We start from the raw sequence: 16,947 nt of genomic DNA on the forward strand, positions 1-16,947 counted from the left end.
TGGTGATGGACTGGATGGGAGGAGGACTGGTGGTGGACTGGATGGGAGGAGGACTGGTGGTGGACTGGATGGTGGGCTGGATGGGAGGAGGACTGGTGGTGGACTGGATTGGAGGAGGACTGGTGGTGGACTCGATGGGAGGAGGACTGGTGGTGGACTGGATGGGAGGAGGACTGGTGGTGGACTGGATGGTGGGCTGGATGGGAAGAGGACTGGTGGTGGGCTGGATGGGAGGAGGACTGGTGGTGGGCTGGATGGGAGAAGGACTGGTGGTGGACTGGATGGGAGGAGGACTGGTGGTGGACTGGATGGTTGGGCTGGATGGGAGGAGGACTGGTGGTGGGCTGGATGGGAGGAGGACTGGTGGTGGACTGGATGGGAGGAGGACTGGTGGTGGACTGGATGGGAGGAGGACTGGTGGTGGACTGGATTGGAGGAGGACTGGTGGTGGACTGGATGGGAGGAGGACTGGTGGTCGACTGGATGGGAGGAGGACTGGTTGTGGACTGGATTGGAGGAGGACTGGTGGTGGACTCGATGGGAGGAGGACTGGTGGTGGACTGGATGGGAGGAGGACTGGTGGCGGGCTGGATGGGAGGAGGACTGGTGATGGGCTGGATGGGAGGAGGACTGGTGATGGACTGGATGGGAGGAGGACTGGTGGGGGGACTGGATTGGAGGAGGACTGGTGGTGGACTGGATTGGAGGAGGACTGGTGGTGGACTCGATGGGAGGAGGACTGGTGGTGGACTGGATGGGAGGAGGACTGGTGATGGACTGGATGGGAGGAGGACTGGTGGTGGACTGGTGGTGGGCTGAATGGGAGGAGGACTGGTGGTGGGACTGGATGGGAGGAGGACTGGTGGTGGACTGGATGGTGGGCTGGATGGGAGGAGGACTGGTGGTGGGCTGGATGGGAGGAGGACTGGTGGTGGGCTGGATGGGAGGAGGACTGGTGGTGGGCTGAATGGGAGGAGGACTGGTGGTGGACTGGATGGGAGGAGGACTGGTGGTGGACTGGATGGGAGGAGGAGGACTGGTGGTGGACTGGTGGTGGACTGGATGGGAGGAGGACTGGTGGTGGACTGGATGGGAGGAGGACCGGTGGCGGGCTGCTCGTTAGTACAACCTAAATGGTACAAAAAGAGGAAATTATTCACCTCCTGTAATAAGAACAAATGTCACCTTCTTTCTAGCAGGGACTGTGCTCCATAAGGAAACATCCAGTACATTTGTCTTTTGTATTCTTCTGTCTATAAATGCTGGCCTATGGTATCTATGCTCTCTGTAGAACTGAGGCGAGGCTGATTTTGTACTCTGGTGCAAATTGTAGGATCTCATTATCTCATGTGAAGTGGAGATATGTGTTTATAGTTTTTTTATAGTTGAATTGAGCAATGCCTCTTGCTGTTGACTCTTTTGCTATGTATGGCAGACAATCAGTGAGCTATGTGGCTCACTGACTAGTAAAAGAAACTAGGTCTGCAAAGAACGGTTATTTTCATAATCTGTCAAACAATTTTTTTTTTTTCAATGAATCGATTAGTTGTTTAGGTCGATTAGGTCCATAAACCATCAGAAAATTGTAAAAAAAAAAATGCTGACCAGTGTTTTCCCAAAGTCAAAGATGATATATATATTAGGGGTGTGCAGTGAAGCCAGTATTTGTATCTGTATTTATTCAATTCAATTCAATTCAAGTTTATTTGTATAGCGCTTTTTACGATACAAATCATTACAAAGCAACTTTACAGAAAATTAAGTTTCTACAATATTTAGTAGTAGCTTATCAGTGATGACTGTCAGTTCATGTGCATATAGCAGAAATGTTCAGAAAAATCAATAAAAAGACGTAAACAAACAGACGATTAACACTATTAACAGCAATTATGCAATCAAACTTAGAGCAAAATGTGGTAGTTCTGTATGTTGTCTCTGGGTTAGCATCATCTGAGGTCCTCTGAGGGGCTGGCATCATCTCTTCTCAGGTGTTCTGGATCCAGACTGGAGCTTGTGTAAATCCTAGTTACCAAGGGATGTAAATCCCGTGGCAAAGCAGAGAAACAAATAGAGACATAATTAGCGTAGCTGCTGTTCCAGCCAAGTACAATTAATTTGTTTATCCCAAGCTAAAGAATAATAATGCACATTTGATCAGATATAACTGCAGTCCAAAATTATGAGATGCATTATTTGAATGCTTGGCCAAAGAGGTGTGTTTTTAATCTAGATTTTAAACAGAGAGAGTGTGTCTGAGCCCCGAACATTATCAGGAAGGCTATTCCAGAGTTTGGGAGCCAAATGCGAAAAAAAGCTCTACCTCCTTTAGTGGACTTTGCTATCCTAGGTACTATCAAAAGTCCAGCGTTTTGTGACCTTAGGGAGCGTGATGGGTTGTAGCGTGGTAGAAGACTAGTTAGGTACGCAGGAGCTAAGCCATTAAGGGCCTTATAAGTAAGTAATAATATTTTGTAACTGATACGGAACTTAATAGGTAGCCAGTGCAGAGACTGTAGTATTGGGGTAATATGATCATATTTTCTTGACCTGGTAAGGGACTCTAGCCGCTGCATTTTGGACTACCTGTAGCTTGTTTATTGAGGATGCAGGACAACCACCTAGCAGTGCATTACAATAGTCCAGTCTAGAGGTCATGAATGCATGAACTAGCTTTTCTGCATCAGGAACAGGTAACATGTTTCGTAGCTTGGCAATGTTTCTAAGATGGAAGAATGCTGTTTTTGTAACATGGGAAATATGATTTTCAAAAGACAAGTTACTGTCTAATATAACACCCAGATTTTTTACAGTAGAGGAAGTAACAGTATCACATCGTCTAGTTGCAAATTGTAATCTACGAGATTCTGTGTAATGTTTTCTGGTCCAATAAGTAATATCTCTGTCTTATCTGAATTTAATAGGAGAAAATTATTGGTCATCCAATCTTTTACATTTTTAACACACTCTGTTAGCTTAGATAATTTAGAAGTTTCACCTGGTCTTGTTGAGATATATAGTTGAGTATCATCAGCATAACAGTGGAAACTAATCCAGTATTTTCTAATGATATTACCAAGGGGCAACATGTATATTGAAAATAGCAGAGGACGTAGGACAGATCCTTGAGGCACTCCATATTTTACTGGTGATAAATGAGATGACTCCCCATTTAGATAAACAAAGTGGTAGCGATCGGACAGGTAGGATCTAAACCATCTTAAAGCCTGCCCTTGGATACCTGTATAGTTTTGTAATCTATCTATGAGTATGTTGTGATCTATGGTGTCAAACGCAGCACTAAGATCAAGTAAAATCTCCAAATTCCTAAAAGAATTTGGAGATTTCCTCTCAGACCTGTTGGTTACCGCTGATAAAGCGCTAATTTTCGGAGATTTTAACATTCATATTGATAATACAAATGATGCATTAGGACTTGCGTTTACTAACTTATTAAACTGTTTTGGAGTAAAGCAAAATGTCACCGGGCCCACTCATCGTTTTAATCATACGCTATGGCCCTGGTGGTCTATACACAGTAGCCAGAGCAAGAGATACAATAGATTTCTTTTGCATATCTGACAGTGTAACATTAAGCATAAGTATTTCAAATGATTTAAACCTGTATCCTGTTTTCTGGGTAACACTAAGAATATCACTATATATTGTTGCAACACCTCCCCCACGACCAGTCTGACGGGGCTCATGTTTATAACAGTAGTTTGATGGAGTAGACTCATTTAGACCAATATAATCATTTGGTTTTAGCCAGGTTTCAGTCAAGCAGAGTACATCAAAACTATTATCTGTGATCATTTCATTTACAATAACTGCTTTGGGTGTGTGTGATCTAATGAGCCCAAACTTTAAAAATTGTTTTTGTTCATTTATTTTAAATTTTTCTGGTTTAATCACGATAAGATTTTTTCTAGATCCTACATTAAATTTATATTTTGACCTCACTATTCGGGGAACAGACACAGTCTTAATAGATTGGACAGCGCAAGTACTTCTATTTAAGTGGGTAGAACAAAAGCCATCATAGCAGTTATTTGAGAATTGGCTTACTAGTCAAATGGAGCGTAGAGTCCTGGAGATGTTGTCCGACAGCAGTCCTGCTCCGACTCTGCTGGGGTGCAGGCCATCAGCGCGAAAAAGCCTAGGTCGCTCCCAGAAAAGATTCCAATTATTAACAAAGAGCAGTTTCTGTTCTTTACACCATGACAATAACCCATTCATTTAAAGCAAAAAGTCTACTGAACCTTTCGTGGTCCTCGTCGATACGTGGGCAGCGGTCCTGACATGATGATCGTCGCCGCGGGCGTCGTGCTGCGAACCGTCTCGATCAGGCTCCTGAAGTCCCTCTTCAGCGTCTCCGTCTGCCGCTGCGTGGTGTCGTTAACCCCGGCGTGAAGCACGACCGCTCTGGGGCTCTCGTCGGCCTTCAGGATCGCGGGTATCTGCGCAGAAACATCGAGAACACGAGCACCAGGGAGACAGTGAGTGTGCACTTTACCCTTCAGCTAACGTAGCACGGACGTGTCGGACGATGGAGTCTCGACGATCACAGCGTTGCGTTCCGTCTCGCGGAGGGGAGAGAGAAGCGGTTCCGTGTGGAGATCTCGAAGACCGGAGGGGGAGAAGTCGTCTCCCGGGGCCTGGCTCGCGTCCTCCGCTGCGTATGCACCCAGGGTCCGTGGTGTCCCGGCGCCGGCGTGAAGGACATCTGGGCAGATCGCGTCCTGGGTGCACCGGGCCTGTGCAGAGAAACACACGGGGTGGAGGTGGTGGGGACTGTTAGCAGCGCGCTGTATACTTACCCTGGACTTGTGAGCGTCAGCCCGGGAGGTTTCCAGCGCGGCTCTCCGCTCTCTCAGCTGGGACTGCCTCTGCTCCAGGACCCAAATCTGCTTCTCCACGGCCTCCAGCTCGAGCTGCACCGAATGCAGCTCGAACGTGTCGTCACCTGCACTCAAAGGTAGACAAACATCCGCCATTAAAGCAAGTAACAGTGAGTGAGTAAAGCACTTGTAATGTGTGTGTGAATAGAGTATTAGCGATGCACGCGGGTTTAGCGACAACCACGTGTGGTGATGCTAATGGGCTATAAGCTACTAGCGGACTCGGGAAATCAAAATAAAACTAGTGATAACAAGGCGCTCTTATGTTTTTGTTGTAGAATTACGATAGAGGATATATTCACACGTTATAGAAACGAAAAATGATGGTGTATAAAATAGATTTCAACAATAAAAAAATAGAAGATAGAGAATAACGTGACGGAGCTCAAACTAGAGGCATACGACAGCAACAAACAGCATGTAATTTATATCTGTATCAATCACAAAATTATTCGTATCTGTATTTGTATTCGGATAATACCGGATGTAGGCGGAGCTTGAACGCCAGAACTGAACAAATATGCAGTGTTTAAACTAAATAATATATTTTTTTATGATTATAACATTTAGCCTATTTAAACATCTTCTAACAGTCGGAGCCGATTTCCTTGTATAGGCGGTGCTTCGAGATACAGTGCGGTTGTGCTTCGAGCAACGTGAGTTTAAATCCCAGCTTGGGGACCTTTCGTGATCCAATAAATAGATATTTAAGTATCTAAATTAAAACAGTAAGGGTTCCTACGCAATTTAGAAATATAGAAAATGATTTAAGTCATTTCCAGGAAATGCATGGAAAAAGGCAACAGCAACACTGCTATTTTATTTGAGCTTATTTCATTTATAAACTCATTTAGCTACTTGACACACTCGTTACTGTTTTGTAATTTTAGAGGATTATGTAAAACAACATGAATTCCTTTGGCTCACCGGTTCCTGCGGATTTTAAAATAGCCACCAGATCCAGTCTGTATCCAAGTCAGATGGTCACTGCAGTCACCCGGATCCAGTATGTATCCAGCCCAGATGGTGGATTAGCACCTAGAAAGGACCTCTACAGCCCTGAAAGACAGAGGAGACCAGGACTAGAGCCCCAGAGGACAGATCCCCTGTAAAGACATTGTCTCTGACGACCACCGGGACACCAGACCCCCACAGGAAACAGATGATTCTTCTGCACAATCTGACTTTGCTGCAGCCTGGAATTGAACTGCTGGTTTCGTCTGGTCAGAGGAGAAGCTGGCCCCCCAACTGAGCCTGGTTTCTCCAAGGTTTTTTTTCTCCATTCTCTCACTGATGGAGTTTTGGTTCCTTGCCGCTGTCGCCTGTGGCTTGATTAGTTGTGTCACGGTGTCTGGTTTGTGTATCCCTGGGTGTCCACTAGAGGTCTCACTTATTGTCACCCCCTTCAGAACTTCATTTCCCACTAGCCTTAGCTGCTCATCACTGTTCATTGTATTCAGCTGTCACCACTTACATTGTTTGCACCTGTGTATAAATACCCTGGTTGTTCTGTCATTGTTACGGAGTCCTTGTTGAATGTCACCCTGCGTTTTCCTGGTTCCCTGGTTTTTCGTGTTTCTGAATGTTGTCTATGTTTCTTGTTTTGGACGGATTACCTGGATTTTGACCTTTGCCTGGATGTTTTCTGATTTTGGATCACCCCAATAAACATACTGCTTTTGGATCTACCTGTCTGTGTGCGTGTCGTGACAGAAGGACTCCGTCACAACCTAGATCCAGCGATATGTTTTTTGAGGATTCTCCCCCAGCCATCGAGCGGGGAGAGAGGGAGTCAGTTGAGGGAACCCGCCTGGTTTGTTTTTCCGTGGGACCCGGGGAGGTCGCAGAGGAGGGAGTGGTCGAGAGGAGGTCCGGCATCGCTCTCCACCATGGCCCCCCGTCGACCCTGGGCTCGTGAGGGACGGATCGGAGCCGCCGTCTCTCCATCACGAACGGAGAGGGGGGAGGAGGCACACGTCCGCCGAGACTGTGTCTGCGGAGAAGAGGGGGACGACGGAGACGGTTTTGGATTATTTTACTATGCTGTCCAAAATCCAGACGTAGACGTTCCCAAGGGGGGTTAACGTCACATCGGCTGAGCCAGCGCCACAGCACAAGATGGCCGCCAGCCCTGCGCCACAGCACAAGATGGCCGCCAGCCTGCGCCAACAGCACAAGATGGCCGCCAGCCACATCGCCAGCGCCACAGCACAAGATGGCCGCCAGCAGCGCCACAGCACAGAGGGCCGCCAGCCCAGCGCCACAGCACAAGAGGGCGCCAGCCAGCGCCACAGACCAAGATGGCCGCGGAGACATTGCTTTTGAGTTACTTTTCCAGGATGTGCCAGATCCCGGAGATTCCCCAGGAGTGTTCACATCACGGGCCGCTGAGCCAGCGCCAATGCCCAGGATGGCCACCAGTTCAGCACCACAGCGCAAGATGGCCGCCAGCCAGCGCCATTGCACAGGATGGCTGCCAGCTCAGCGTGCCCAGCACCACAGCACGGGATGGCCGCCGGCCCAGCACCACAGCACAAGATGGTTGACTCAACGCCTAAGTCTTCCGTCAAGGAGCCACCGGCACGCCATCATAGAGGCCGCAGGAGGAGGAGACAGGCGTCAGCCGTTCCTCAAAAGCCCGGAGGACGTTCCCGAGCAGGCCGCTGCCGTCCAGGAGGGAGTTCCCGAGCAGGCCGCTGCCGTCCAGGAGGACGTTCCCGAGCCGGCCGCTGTCGTCCAGGTGGACGTGCCCGAGTTCCCGAGGCGGGGCTACGAGGGGTTCCCGAGCGGTGCCCGTTGCGGAAGCGGTGCCCGATGCGAGGCGGTGCCTGAGCGGTGGCCGAGGTGGTTCCCGATGCAATGTCCGATGCCGAGGCGGTGCCCGATGCCGAGGCGGTGCCCGAGGCGGTGGTCGAGGTGGTTCCCGATGCGATGGCCGAGGCGGTGGTCGAGGCAGAGGCGGTTCCCGATGCGATGCCTGAGGCCGAGGCGGTGGCCGAGTCAGAGGCGGTTCCCGATGCGATGCCTGAGGCCGAGGCGGTGGCCGAGTCAGAGGCGGTTCCCGATGCGATGCACGAGGCCGAGGCGGTGCCCGAGGCGGTGCCCGATGCCGAGGCGGTGCCCGAGGCCAGGGCGGTGCCCGAGGCGGTCCCCCGATGCCGAGGCGGTCCTCCGCTGCCGAGGCGGTGCCCGATGCCGAGGCGGTGCCCGAGGCGGTGCCCGATGCCGAGGCGGTGCCCGAGGCGGTGCCCGATGCCGAGGCGGGTGCCCGATGCCGTAGGCGGTGCCCGATGCCGAGGCGGTCCCCGATGCCGAGGCGGTCCCCCGATGCAATGCCCGATGCCGAGGCGGTGCCCGAGCGTGCGGTGCCAGAGACGGTGCCAGAGAGACGTTCCCGATGTAATGCCCGAGACCGAGGCTGTTCCGGAGGTCGAGGCGGTGCCCGATGTTGTTCCCGATGCCGAGGCGGTGCCCGAGGCCAGGGCGGTGCCCGAGGCGGTCCCCGATGCCGAGGCGGTCCCCGATGCCGAGGCGGTCCCCGATGCCGAGGCGGTCCCCGATGCCGAGGCGGTGCCCGATGCCGAGGCGGTGCCCGAGGCGGGTGCCCGATGCCGAGGCGGTGCCCGAGGCGGTCCCCGATGCCGAGGCGGTCCCCGATGCAATGCCCGATGCCGAGGCGGTGCCCGATGCGGTGTGCCAGAGACGGTGGCCAGAGACGGTTCCCGATGTAATGCCCGAGACCGAGGCTGTTCCGGAGGTCGAGGCGGTGCCCGATGTTGTTCCCGATGCCGAGGCGGTGCCCGAGGCCAGGGCGGTGCCGAGGCGGTCCCCGATGCCGAGGCGGTCCCCGATGCCGAGGGCGGTCCCCGATGCGAGGCGGTCCCCGATGCCGTGTAGGCGGTGGGTGCCGATGCCGAGGCGGTGCCCGAGGCGGTGCCCGATGCCGAGGCGGTGCCCGAGGCGGTCCCCCGAGGCCGAGGCGGTCCCCGATGCAATGCCCGATGCCGAGCGGTGCCCGATGCGGTGCCAAGAAGAGACGGTGCCAGAGACGGTTCCCGATGTAATGCCCGAGACCGAGGCTGTTCCGAGGTCGAGGCGGTGCCCGATGTTGTTCCCGATGCCGAGGCGGTGCCCGAGGCCAGGGCGGTGCCCGAGGCGGTCCCCGATGCCGAGGCGGTCCCACGATGCCGAGGCGGTGGGTCCCGATGCCGAGGCGGTGCCCGATGCCGAGGCGGTGCCCGAGGCGGTGCCCGATGGTCCCCGATGCCGAGGCGGTCCCCGATGCAATGCCCGATGCCGAGGCGGTGCCCGATGCGGAGCCAGAGACGGTGCCAAGAGACGGTTCCCGATGTAATGCCCGAGACCGAGGCTGTTCCGGAGGGTCGAGGCGGTGCCCGATGTTGTTCCCGATGCCGAGGCGGTGCCCGATGCTGTTCCGCAGGTCGAGGCGCTGCCCGAGTTGGTTCCAGAGACCGAGGCGGTGCCCGAGGCGGTGCCCGATGCGCAGGCCGAGGTCGTTCCCGAGGCGGTGCCCGATGCGCAGGCCGAGGTCGTTCCTGAGGCGGTGCCCGAGGCCGTTCCGCAGGTCGAGCGGTGCCCGATGTTGTTCCAGAGACGAGAGGTGGTGCCCGAGTTGCTTCCAGAGACCGAGGCGGTGCCCGAGGCGCAGGCCGAGGTCGTTGACGACGAGGCGGTGGCCGATGCGCAGGCCGAGGTCGTTCCTGAGGTGGTGCCCGATGCAGAGGTCGTTTCCGATCCAGGCGGTGTCCTTGTCCAAGGCCGTTCCCGAGGCCGTGCCCGATGGCCGTTCCCGAGGCGGGGGCCGTTGTCCAATGCCGTTCCTGAGGCCGTTCCTGAGGCCGTTCCTGAGACCGTTCCCGAGGCGGTGTCCCGGTCCGATGCCGTTCCTGAGGCCATTCCAGAGGCGGTGGCCGATGCTGTTCCGGAGGCCGATGCGGGGCCCAAGATGGCTCGCGGGAGGCGATACCCGTGTCCAAGGCCGTTCCCGAGGCGGTGCCCTTGTCTGAGGGTCGTTCCTGATGCCGTTCCCAATGCCGTGGACCGGATGCCATCGCCACAGCCTGCTCCTTACTGGCTCCCCGATGGCAGGTTCCCGTTCGGGGCCACTCAAATGGCGAATTCAACCCTGGCCGTCTGCACAACGAGAATGGACTGATCCACCGTGGCCACCCTGAACTGCCTGGCCCCTCGTGGTCCCCTGAACTTTCGGGTCCACCGTGGCCACCGGAAACTGCCTGGTCCCTCGTGGTCCCCTGAACTTTCGGGTCCACCGTGGCCACCTGAACTGTCTGGTCCCTCGTGGTCCCCTGAACTTTCGGGTCCACCATGGCCCCCCTGATCTGACGAGCCACCTGGGCTACCAGGGGAGCCATCGCTGCCGGTCCCCGGTTCCCCTACACGGGCCTGGCCCGCCATCCCTCCCCTGTTTCTGCCTCCACCAGTCCACCTCCCTCCTGGTATCTTTGTTTTGTGTTTGGTTTGTTCTGAGGAGCATCTAGAAGCTGCTCCTTAGAGGGGGGGGTAGTGTCACGATGTCTGGTTTGTGTATCCCTGGGTGTCCACTAGAGGTCTCACTTCCCCTTATTGTCACCCCCTTCAGAACTTCATTTCCCACTAGCCTTAGCTGCTCATCACTGTTCATTGTATTCAGCTGTCACCACTTACATTGTTTGCACCTGTGTATAAATACCCTGGTTGTTCTGTCATTGTTACGGAGTCCTTGTTGAATGTCACCCTGCGTTTTCCTGGTTCCCTGGTTTTTCGTGTTTCTGAATGTTGTCTATGTTTCTTGTTTTGGACGGATTACCTGGATTTTTGACCTTTGCCTGGATGTTTTTCTTGATTTTGGATCACCCCAATAAAACACAATACTGCTTTTGGATCTACCTGTCTGTTGTGCGTGTCCGTGACAAGTTGGGGACACTTCATTTACAGCGATATCGTTGACTTGATTGCAAATTATTGCACAGATACCATTTAAACTGAACTGAGCTGCATGACGATCATCACTGAATTCAATGATGAACTGCCTTTAACTGTATCATTTTGCATTATTGACAGGCACTGTTTTCCCTAATTAAGTTGTTCAGTTGCTTTGACGCAATCTTTTTGTTTTTAAGCGCTATATAAATAAAGATGACTTGACTTGACTTGACTTGAAAAAGTATTTCACTTAAGTAATTCGCAGGTCTGGAAAACCTTATGGGGAAAAAGAGAGAACAGAGTATGGAAAAATATTTCCCTTTTTTTCTTTTCTTTATTTTCCCTATTCATTGTTCTTAAATATAAAATTAATAATTTCTAAAATACATTCATCATTACAAGGTTGGGAAAGATTTTCATGACAAACATTTAGTGCATGAATTAATTTAAGGCTAACATTTTATTATGCAGAACTATTTAAACAAGTTTTTTTTTTACTTCACTAAACAAATGTGCATTTGCCACGCACACCAGCAAAGGTTAAGGAAGCAAACATGTAGACCTAGTAGAAAATGTATCTGTATTTAAGTTGATTATTAGCCTATACTCTTGACAGAGAGCTGATTTGGTTTTTAAGAGACGGAGACACGCAGAGACGGCAACTCAGCTGTTTGATTGGCAGTCGCGCTGTGCTTATTCATTCGTGTATCATATTGTAGCCTATAAGGTTTAAATCATTGCCTTTTATATAAACACAAATAGTAGAACGTGTAAGATGTAATATTTTAGGTAATATTAGACCAGCTCTTGCCAAGCTCTGATTTCTGAGAGATGCAAGGAGTGGCAACAAAAATGCGGTGTGGTGATTTGCGCTCTTTTAATTCATAAAGTTTATGTTAATTTCACTTCACACACTCATTGAGTGAATTTAGAGGTCTGTGTAAAATATTGCGCTGATCCCCGGGCTCACCTGTGAATCTAGCAAACACCAGACTGTGCTGCAGCCTTAGCCGAATATTCGGGCAGAACTATTCGTTATCCGTTATTCATTTTTGAAGCCTATCCGTGCCTTTCCGAATAAGGTATTCGGCTTCGGCCACACCACTAATATATTAATTTATTAACCTATTAACCTGCAACCCGACGCCGGCATCCTTAACTCCCCTTGTTTGCACTTGTCAGTATTTACAAATAGATTAAATGAAACGGGACAAATTTAATCTTGATAAACTATGTATCATTATAAAGATCTAAGCCTCAAGCATTGACGACAGATCGCTGTTTTTTTAATGGAAAGCTTATAAAGAATGTATTTGCTAAATTTGTGTAAGCAGTACACATCAAAACATGAAGAATGAAAATGCAGTACATACCAGATTCGTCGTAATAATGAGTCATAAACACATCCACAGCTGTAAATCCCGGTTTAGTTAGAAAGGTAAGGGTCCACTGACAGTGTCACAGACAGAATGAGACGATCCACAAAGAAAAAAGTGATAGGCGGAAGATTGTTTATTTGAATTCTGGCGCTCTCTCTTGACGCGTGCTGTGAAGCACCTGTCATCTGATGGAGGCGGAACTTATCGATCGCCTTTTCTTTATTTTTTTATTTTTCAACATTTTGTATATATGTGTGAGTGTGTTTTATGTTGAATGTGCCTGTATCTGGATGAATACCATCTGTTTGAGCGCAAATCAGCACGCTATTACTGTGCTATTACTGTGCTATTACTGTGCTATTACTGTGCTATTACTGTGGCTATTACTGTGGCCTGGCAGGGGAGACACCATGATCAAGAAGGCGGTTCACCCCAGGGCGAGGCTCGTCCATTGCACTCCGGCCGTGCTGACCCCTTGCGAATTCCTCAAATGTGGGAATCTCGACTGCATAATTTATGGTAGTGGGGGACTGCGTTCGCGCTCTCCCCTGAATTGTGGGGAAGTCGTGGCCTAATGGTTAGAGAGTCGGACTTGCAATCCACGGTTTGTGAGTTCGAGTCTCGGGCCGGCAGGAGTTGTAGGTGGGGGGAGTGAATGTACAGCGCTCTCTCCCACCCTCAATACCAACGACTGAGGTGCCCTTGAGCAAGGCACCGAACCCCCAACTGCTCCCCGGGCGCCGCAGCATAAATGATACCCACTGCTGCCCGGGGTGTGTGTTCACGGTGTGTGGTGTGTGTTTCACTGCTGTGTGTGTGCACTATGGATGGGTTAAAAGCAGAGCACGAAGTTCCGAGTATGGGTTACCATACTTGGCTGTATGTCACGTCACTTTCACTTTCACTTTCACTATTACTGTGCTACAACTTTAAAGACCATGTCTCAGACGACCACCGGGACAAGACCACATGAAACAGATGATTCTTCTGCACAATCTGACTTTGCTGCAGCCTGGATTTAAACTGGTCAGAGGAGAACTGACCCCCAACTGAGCCTGGTTTCTCCCAAGGTTTTTTTCCTCCCAAGAGCTTCCATTCTGTCACTGATGGAGTTTTGGTTCCTTGCTGCTGTCGCCTGTGGCTTGCTTAGTTGGGGACACTTCATTTACAGCGATATCGTTGACTTGATTGCAAATTATTGCACAGATATTATTTAAACTAAACTGAGCTGCATGATGACATCACTGAATTCAGTGATGAACTGCCTTTAACTGTCATGCATTATTGACACACTGCTGCTTTCCTAATTAATGTTGTTACGTTGCTTTGATGCAATCTTTTTTGTTTAAAGCGCTTATATAAATAAAGATGACTTGACTTGACATTGTGGGATTTGTAGTATGAGTGAGTGGTGGGAGTGTGATTACCGCAGGCCATTAATAATAGACGTATGAAAATTTCCGGCCACGGAAAAATATTGATATATGACTTAGTCCATATCGCACAGCCCTACTACAGATTCTGTGCAACAATTACCCATACTCCATAGTTTCATATAGCTCCAAGTTGATTTCTGTTTTTCATCTAGGTATTGTATTGTATTTTTGTATGATTTTACCCACTTGTCTTACTGTAGCTCCTATCTCATTAAGATTCTGCTGCAGTGACATGTGAATTTGGAATCAATAAAGTTTTCAACTTATCATATCATTCTGACCTCTATTACCACATTGCCGCCAACTGCAGCTAACGTTAAATGCGGTGGCTAATGTAATGCTGGATAAACCCCTACAGTATGTCATTTGGACACATCCCTATAAATTCATGGTGATAAATAATTAACGAATGATGGCGTAGACAACGTTAACTAACTTTATTATTCAGGTTCCGTTAGCATATGTTGATATCACTACGTGTATTCATTACCTACCTTTGAGGATGTACAGTATGAATGGTGGGTGGCGGAGAGAGCGGACACCCCCTCACACACTTGTCAATCTGCTGACCTCTGTGCCTCTGTGATAGGGCAACCCATGTGTCAAGCAATGACCTCTCGCAGCTAAGTTGCCCACATGTAAAAACGTGATGCCACTTTTGTGACACTGTTAAATTTAACCCTTGTATGGTGTTCGGGTCTGTTGGACCCGTCTTCATTTTTTATCAAAAGAAAAATTATACGATTAATTATTTGTTCAAACTCAGACACTTTGGCCTTGGCTCATTTTCTGTGAAGAATATATATTTATTTAATCATTTAGCAGACGCTTTTGTCCAAAGCGACTTACAAATAAATACAATATTTAAAATAGAAAATATATCTGAACACATTTTCAATGACCACACACCACATTTATATTACACACAGGATGTTCGGGTCCACTGGACTAATAAAAGACCAGGGGCTAATAAAGTGTGGAAATTGTAGGTCCTGTGTACCTTTACTTTGTCCGCCTCCTGTCAGGGCCCGCTGTTAGTGTGTGTGTGTGTGTGTTTGTATATGGTTTATGAGGACAAAAATTTGCATAATGACATGGGTATTACAATGAAAACAAACGGCTTAAAACTAACAAACTAAATGGTGTTTTTTGAAAAAAAAAAAAAAAAGTTTTCTGTGATTGGTAGGTTTAGGGGTAGGCTTAGTGTAGGGGGATAGATACAGTTAGTAAAACCATTACGCCTATGGAGACTCCACGTAAACCACATATCCAAGTGAGTGTGTGTGTGTGTGTGTGCGTGCGTGCGTGCGTGCATGTGCGTGCGTGTGTGCACTGCACACACTTTTTTTGTCTACTTAAATCTAACTATAACATTAGATGCATTGTGTAGCCTATTTGCTGTGGCAGATATAAATGATTTGAATGACTGGGTTAGGTCATCAAGTGTATGATCAGCTGATCATACACTTAATTAATGTGTCAGAAGTTAAATTATTATAAAGAGAATCCTGATCAGTGTAAAAGTGCTGACTAGACTGTTGTATTCTAAGGGAGCACCTATGCATGGAACTCTAAAATGGAAAGGCCGAGCATCAGTGTTCAAAAACCCTTGGTCTCAATTTGGACACAACTATACATGAAAAATGCTTACCGGCTTTAGACATGTACTTGCAACATATGGCTGCTCGAGAGAGGAAGCTGTTAACCTATTCAACCTCCTCCCCGATTGTTGTTCCAGCTCCTTCTTGATTGCGCCCCCCCCCCATTTTAACTGTAACACATTATAATTTGGAAAAACACCAAGTAGGGGCAGAGGACAGACAATCATAATGTGTGGTGCAAATGGTAAGAAATACATCTAATTGTCATTATTACATCCATGAATGCACTTTTGCATGCATGATGGAGAGAAATGGGCGCATGTTCAGCAAGGTCCACTGACCTACACCACATCTCCCTTTCCCTGGATGCTTAAACAGATGAGGGCAAATACAGACATTTACACAGTTACATTTTACAAAATAAGCTGTAAATCATGGATTTATGGAATTTGATGCAAACCAAATAATGTTTAAATTTTGGGGAAAAAACTGGCAAGCATTCATAAAAATTTTAAATTGTGGTGTACACATGAAGAAATATAAATTTAGCTTACATGTCCAGTTGTTCCATGGATGTAATCAACAAAGGAGGACACCTCAGCATAATTGGCCAAAAAAAACCCATCAGGTCTTGAAAGAAATATATAGATGTGGGTTAAATTTACTGTATAAAAGTAAATCACTAGCATTTCATTGTACATGAATTTTACACACCCTGGTTGGCTTTTGAAACGATGTAATTTGTGGTACCCATCCACTGCAACTGCCAACATGGAGGGTGTGCATGCAGGGCACTGAAAATGCTGGACCTGAGACAGCTTGTCAACCTCAAATTTGGCATAGGCCCATTCGAGGAAGGCCCTCTGCATTGTGTCCCCACATATCTTACCACTCTTAGACCAAAAGTGAAAAAACAATACAAAACAGTAAGTAACTGTTTCGAAGGTTGGCTTTAGACCGTGGTCATGACGAAGAAAGGGCTCTGTCAAGAAATGTGTGCTGACACTTTGGGGATTGTAAGAACAAGTCCTAACAATGAATCCGTTATTTAAAAGGTGATCCAGACAGGATAACTTAAATGATGAGTCCACTCACTCACCCGAAGAGTTTTGTACGACACTCAAGCATGCTGACAAAAGTTTTGTACGACACTCAAGCATACTGACATCCCTGGGGCAGTGATTTTTTAGATCCTCATACGTGGTGAACAAGTCCACCAAGTAAAAGGTCTCAAAATTGACAGTGGCTGGCCAGTAACCACTTTCAACCAGATCACTTATGGTCACTGGCGAGGTTTTTTCCACAGGAGCAGTTTACTGATGGAAGGAAGAGGTTGTATCTTCCTGAAATTTCAGAGAAAAACAATTATCTCTTTTTCACAAGAAACAAAAAACACAATATGAAGAAATAATAATAATAAAAAATGTTACCATTCATTCCAATTAAAATAACTGGGCTTTCCCTTGGAAAAGCTTGTTTGCCCAGTGGAGCAGTCACAGCAGGGAGGAACGTTTGGTAAACATGCAATCTAAAAAGCAGAATTAGCAAAGACATAAAAAGACGTCAACTGGGACGTAATTTTGCCCAGTGGGTATATATATATTAGTGCTGTCAAAATTTACGCAGGTGCACAGCAAAAATCCAGAGTGAAATCAACTCTGCTGGGAGTACATCTGAGATCATAATCAAG

The 16,947-nt window shown here is 48.7% G+C and overlaps 1 non-coding gene across 1 annotated transcript; it reads left to right on the forward strand.

The window, feature by feature from the left end:
• The first annotated feature begins 12,603 nt into the window (after positions 1-12,603).
• Positions 12,604-12,771, forward strand: LOC122137293. Its single transcript, XR_006154748.1, has one exon. It is a non-coding gene; the product is annotated as a U1 spliceosomal RNA (small nuclear RNA).
• Positions 12,772-16,947: the final 4,176 nt, after the last annotated feature.

Source organism: Cyprinus carpio, chromosome B4 (assembly GCF_018340385.1).
Source record: "Cyprinus carpio isolate SPL01 chromosome B4, ASM1834038v1, whole genome shotgun sequence".
In the NCBI taxonomy this organism is placed as follows: Eukaryota; Metazoa; Chordata; class Actinopteri; order Cypriniformes; family Cyprinidae; genus Cyprinus; species Cyprinus carpio.